Genomic DNA, 6,646 nt, shown 5'->3' on the forward strand with positions numbered 1-6,646 from the left:
ATACACAACTATCTCCCTCTACACTGTCCAAACGTGAATCCCCAGTGCAGGTAAGGCAGAGGGTGAGATACACAGTGTGTACAGGTGAGAGGAGGTAAGTGTTGAGGTGAGAGGGGGAGTGTGGAGGTGAGAGGGAAATTCTGTGGTTTGCGGGGATGTGTTGAGTTGCGGGGATGACACAGTAACACACTCGTTGGCGCTGCTGCCTCATGGCACCAAAGACCCGGGTTCGATTCCAGCTTCGGGTCGCCGTCTGTGTGGAGTTTGCACGTGCTCAAAGAAGGATGGGAGGAAGAATTATAGGGTAAGTATTAGGCGATTTGCCACTCTCGCCTGTTCCTCCAGTCGACAGCACGGGGTTAGATACAGAGTAAATCTCCCTCTATACTGTCCCCATCAACCTCCCAAGACAGGTACAGCACGGGGTTAGATACAGAGTAAATCTCCCTGTATACTGTCCCCATCAACCTCCCATGACAGGTACAGCACGGCGTTAGACATAGAGTAAATCTCCCTCTATACTGTCCACATCAAACTCCCAGTACAGGTACAGCACGGGGTTAGATACAGAGTAAATCTCCCTCTATACTGTCCCTATCAAACTCCCAAGACAGGTGCAGCACCGGTTCAGATGCAGAGTTAAGCTCCCTCTGTCCCCATCAAACACTCCCAGAAAAGCTACAGTCCATGGACGGATGGAGAATAAAGTTTATTTTACGACACCCACATTGAAATAGGGGAAGTATTCGGCGATTGCTCCTCCAGTCTGTTTGATAATGTCTCATTTGATGTTTCTCTCTCCCATTAACGCTGTAAATATTGTCCCTTCAACTTCCCTTTCAATTTCCTGTTGAAATCCCCGATGGAATTTGCTTCCACCTCAGGGTCAGACAGTACATTCCAGATTCCAATCATCAATACATTACAAAGGGTTCTTCATGTTGCTTCTGTCTCCATGCACATTGAATCAGCATCCTCTGGCTGATAGGAGGAGTGTGCAGCTGAGGGGAGAGGTGTTGCAGTGAGGGGGGAGAGTTGGGGCGAGTTGAAGTGAGGATGTTGATGTGGGGAGAGGGTTAAAGTGAGGGGGAGTATTTGGAGGTGAGGACGTTAACTTCGGAGGTGAGGGGATAGTGTTGATTTGAGAAAGGGAGTGTGTTGTGTGTTGAGGGGGTCATTTTGAGGTGAAAGTATGTTATTGGGAGGGGGAGGCATGTGTCGAGGTGAGGGGTTTGTGTTAATCTGAGTGGAGTGTTGTGTTCATGGGAAGAACATGGAGTTATATCACTCTACACTCGTCCACCAGACATTCCAGTGGTATTTGCAGCAGTGGTTAGATGCAAAGTGAATCTGCCTCTTCGATGACAAACAAAGTGAGATTGGCAGCGAGAGGGCATCTTATCACTGAGCAAATCTCATTTGCACCATCCATTAAACACTCCAATGTTAGCTACAGACTTAGTGTCAGGGTATTGCCCACATACCCCCCGCACCTCTAAACTGCACGGACCGCTAATCCCGAAGCTAGTAACGTGGAGGTTCAATTCAGAGAATTAATCATGGTCCCATATCCAAATTCAGACCTGATCGTCCGCACGACTGCGCCCATCAACCATTCACAGGGTAAAACTCCCTCTGCACCACCCCCATCAACTAGTGTGAGTTCAGATGCAGCTCAGTCTTAGATTTCCAGAAGAAATACCCCACACTTTTTCACCAGGAACTCCAGTGCAGGTGTAGCAAGGGTGAGATGCACAAGAAATGTCCAGATACACGATCCAAACACTAAAGACCTGAGCAGGAGCGGCACAGGGTGAGGTACACAGAAAATCTCTCCACACTGTCCCATCAGTAACTCGAGTGCAGGTGGACACAGAGATACATATAGTTCTGCTCTCCCTGAATATTGCCAGAAAAAATCCCAACTATGGGTGCAGCAAAGTTCAATACAGATACATCTCCTCTTGATACTGCCCTCTGAAATCCTCCCAGAACAGTTACACACGGGATTTCTTCCAGAGCAAAGCTCACTCTGCAGTGTCCCATTGAATAGTTCACTGCAAAGGGTTTTTAATCTGTGTCGAATCCCATTCTGAACCATGTTTCTGTATTTGCCATTGGATTACTGTAAATTGTGCTTCCATTGAACATGTCCAAGGATAGGGCCATCATTGGGTAAAGTATATGGTCTTGCTTCACTGCCAATTCAAACAGGCTGATAAAAGGGACGTGTATCTTCTGTATCAAACACGTTTCCATCACTGTCCATGAAGTAATCCCAGGGCAGCCCCACTGATATTGATATTTTCCACTCGTGCTTTCATAATAACGGTCTTCTGTTAATTTGTTGTCATAGTTTGTGAAATACTCCTTCAGATCTTTGCTAAATGCAGTTTAGACATTTTGGAATTCGAATGAATTAATTGCAACCATTTTCTGTTGGATGTGAAGACTCCCCCAGTAAAGTAAATCAGATTGACCAACTGATTGCAATCAATGCCAAATGGGGAATAATTGTCCTGTGCAGAAGTGAGAACTTGTTCCATATTGTGATTGTTTGCAATATTGGGACAATGAGATGACCCTATCCAACACAAGAACACTTTGCAATATCTCCTAGTAACAGTGAGTCTGTGTGTCAGCGTTAACCAAGCGGGATGACATTCCCGGAGGTGCTGACATCTCACGCACAGTGAAAACCAGAATTCAATAGTTGGGGATTGCCTTGTTAAATTCAGCTGGGGATTTATTGAGGGAATTTTTGAAAATGCATGTGGAGATCTTATACAATCTAATTGAAAAACATTTCGAAATCCGTTTCTCCAACTGACTGTACAGAACAGAAGAGGCACATTTATAGAGGTCTCAAGGTGAATAACATTAGTTCCAGTCACTGAACACCAGCAGTTAGTTTTTAATGCATATCATTTTATACATGTTTCACATGCAGTGAATATATTTATTTTAATTCCGGTCTCTGTGCAGTCAGATATTGATACAGATAATTCTGATATTTAGCGCCATGCTTCCACACTGCCACCTCCGCTTGACCTGAAATAGATGCTCTGTTCCGCAATTATTTAAACCAAATGTATTCGTGGAGGAACAAACTTATATTCTGCATTCAAACTTTATGTTGTTCATATCAGCCCAGGATCAGAATGATTGAAGGGGTTGAAGGTTTTTGAGACCGTTTGTGTGACGCTGCTGCTGTGTTGCCTTTATTCGTTTTGTAACGTGGGGGTCGCAGGGAATCAGTCGCGACAATAAGAGTGAGGTCAGTGATGTATTTGTTTGTCCGTTCGTCATAAGAATGAAGTCGGTGATACACCTGGAAGGTAAAGGCAGTAGTGATGAGGTTAGCCATGCACCTGGATGTGTATTGACAATAAGAGCAATTCAGTAATGTAGCTGTGCAGGTTGTGAAAGGAGAGTGCGGTCACTGCTGTTCCTAAATACCTGGTTCCAATAAGAATCAGGTTATTTCTGCATCTGCAGGGACAGGTGGAGCATAGAGGAAACACAAAATAAAACTCCATCTGCAATTTCCCCAGCAAACACACCCAGGATAGGGACAGCCGCCGCATGTTTGGGTTGTGTGGCATGGGGGGCTGTATGTGGGGTGGGGCGGGGGGTCCGACAGAATATAATTAACGCTACACTATCCTTATACATCTCTCCTGGAGTGGGTACACCACCAATTGGACACAGAATACTGCCTCTGCACTCTTCCATCAACCTTCACTGAGTGGTTGTAGATGGGTCTTTTTCAGCATGGAGGTGGGTCATCAGTGGAGTGTCCCAGGGATCTGTTCTGGGACACTTGCTCTTTGTGATTTTGATAAATGACCTGGATGAGGAAGTGGAAGAATGGGTTGGAAAGTTAGCTGATGACACATAGGTTGGAGGTTTTGTGGATCGTGAAGCGTGATGTCAGCAGTTGCAACGAGACATAGATAATAATGGAAATCATAGAAACCCTACCGTGCAGAAGGAGGCCATTCGGCCCATCGAGTCTGCACCGACAACAATCCCACCCAGTCCCTACCGGCTAATCCTTTTTTTTTACCCGCTAATTTACCCGCTAATCCCTCTAACCTACGCATCCCAGGACTCTAAGGGGCAATTTTTAACCTGGCCAATCAACCTAACCCGCACATCTTTGGACTGTGGGAGGAAACCGGAGCACTCGGAGGAAACCCACGCAGACACGAGGAGAATGTGCAAACTCCACACAGACAGTGACCCGAGCCGGGAATCGAACCCGGGACCCTGGAGCTGTGAAGCAGCAGTGCTAACCACTGTGCTACCGTGCCGCCCACGGTAAGATGCATGACTGGGCGGAGAAGTGGCAGATGGACTTCAACCCAGATAAGTGTATGATGGTTCATTTTCGGAGGTCGAATAGGATGAAAGGATATAATATTAAGGGTGAGACGCTTGGCAGTGTGGAAGATCAGAAGGATCTTGGGGTCCGGGTTCATAGGACGCTCAAAGCAGCGTCGCAGGTCGAGGCTGTGGTTAAGAAGGTGTATGGAATACTGGCCTTCATCAACAGAGGAATTGAGTTTAGAAATCGGGAGACAATGCTGCAGCTCTATAGGACCCTCATCAGACCCTACTTGGAGTACTGTGCCCAGTTCTGGTGACCTGATTACAGGAAGGATGTGGAAGCCATAGAAAGGGTGCAGAGGAGATTTACAAGGATGTTGCCTGGATTAGGTGGCATGCCTTATGAGGAGAGGTTGAGAGAGCTATGCTTTTTCTCCTTGGAGAGGCGAAGGATCAGGGTTGATCTGATCGAGGTGTATAAGATGTTGAGCAATATTGATAGAGCGGATTCTCAGAGGCTTTTACCCAAGGCTTCAATGGTTGCCGCCAGAGGTCACAGGTTTAGGGTGCTGGGGAGTAGGTCCAGTGGAGATGTTTGGGTTAAGTTTTTCACTCAGAGGCTGGTGGGTGCGAGGAATCAGCTGCCGGTAGTGGTGGTGGAGGCGAATTCGATAGGGTCTTTTAAGAGACTTTTGGATAAGTTCATGGAAGTTAGTAAGATAGAGGGTTATAGGTAAGCCTAGGAGGAGGTAGGGACATGTTCAGCGCAAATTGTGGGCCGAAGGGCCTGTTTGTGCTGTAGCTTTTCTGTGTTCTATGTTTACTGTGCATTAGATCTCTTTGCGTTCCCAAAAGGTACAACACAGGGTTACATACAGACTAAAACACCCTCTACACTGTCCCCATCAAACAGTCACAGCTCGGGGTTAGATACAGAGTAAAGCTCCCTCCACACTGTCCAAAACATACTCTCCCAGGACAGGCACAGCACGGGGTTAGATACAGAGCGAAAAGTGTATGGGGGCGCGGGGGAGGAGGAGTGTGCGGCGGGTGGGGGGGGTGTGTGGGGTGTGGGGGGGTGGTGTGCGGGGGGTGGAGTGGTGTGTGGGGGGAGGGGCAGTGTGCGGGGGGAGGGGCAGCGTACGGGGGGTGGGAGAGCGCGCGGGGGGGTGCGTAAGCGCGTGGGGGGTGGGCGGAGGCGGGGCGGAGGGGGGCGGAGGGGGGTGCGAGGGTGGGTGGGCGCGAGGGGGGCGGGCGGAGGCGGGGCGGAGGGGGGTGCGAGGGTGGGTGGAGTGCGGTCGCGGGGGGGGGGTGGAGAGCGGGCGCGGGGGGGGGGTGGATTGCGCGCGCGGGGAAGAGTGAAGTACGGATGCAAGGGGGGTGGAGTGCGGGCGCGAGGGAGGTGGATTGCGGGTTCGAGGGGGTGTGGAGCGGGGGGGGGGGCGAGGTGGGGGTGGATTGCGGGTGCCAGCGGGGGAGAGACGGTGCGAGCAGATTGTTGAGGTGAGATGGGGAGAATGCAGTTTAGAGCGAGTGAGCTGGAAGGGGGGTTGTTAAGGCCTGGGAGTGTGTTGAGTGGAGGGGGTGTGTGAAGCTGAGTGGGGAGTATAGAGATGAAATGGGGAGTATTATGGTGCGTGGGGTAATATAGAGGTGAGTGGGAGGATTGATGTGAGGGAGGAATATGTTAATGTGGGAGGGGGAGAGTTGTGTTGAGCTGAGAGGGGGTTTCTGGTGAGAGGGGTGATGTTGACCGCAGTGGGGAGAATATAGATGTGAGAAGTTGAGTGTTGAGGTGAGAATTGCGATGAGAGGGGATGTGCTGTGGTGCGGGGATGTGTGTTGAGGCGCGGGTGTGTGTGTTGAGGCGCGGGGGAGTGTGTTGAGGCGAGGGGGTGTGTGTGTTGAGGCGGGGGGGGGGGTCTGTTGAAGCGGGAGGAGGTGTGTGTTGAGGCGGGGTGCTGTGTTGAGGTGGGGGGTGTGTGTTGATGCGGGAGGGCGGGTGTGTAGAGGCGCGAGGGTGTATGTTGATGCGCGGGGGTGTGTGTGTTGAGGCGGGGGGGCTGTGTGTTGAGGCGGGGGGGTGTGTGTTGAGGCGCGGGGGCGGAGTGTGTTGAGGCGCGGGATTGTGTGTTGAGGCGGGGGTTGTGTTGAGGCGCGGGGGGTGTGTGTGTTGAGGCGGGGGGGTGTGTTGAGGCGGGGGGTGTGTTGAGGCGGGGGATGTGTGTTGAGGCGCGGGGGTGTGTGTTGAGGCGGGGGGTGTGTGTGTTGAGGCGGGGGGGGGTGTGTGTTGAAGCGGGGGGAGGTGTGTGTT

The sequence above is a fragment of the Mustelus asterias genome, unplaced genomic scaffold, assembly GCF_964213995.1.
Source record: "Mustelus asterias unplaced genomic scaffold, sMusAst1.hap1.1 HAP1_SCAFFOLD_228, whole genome shotgun sequence".
In the NCBI taxonomy this organism is placed as follows: Eukaryota; Metazoa; Chordata; class Chondrichthyes; order Carcharhiniformes; family Triakidae; genus Mustelus; species Mustelus asterias.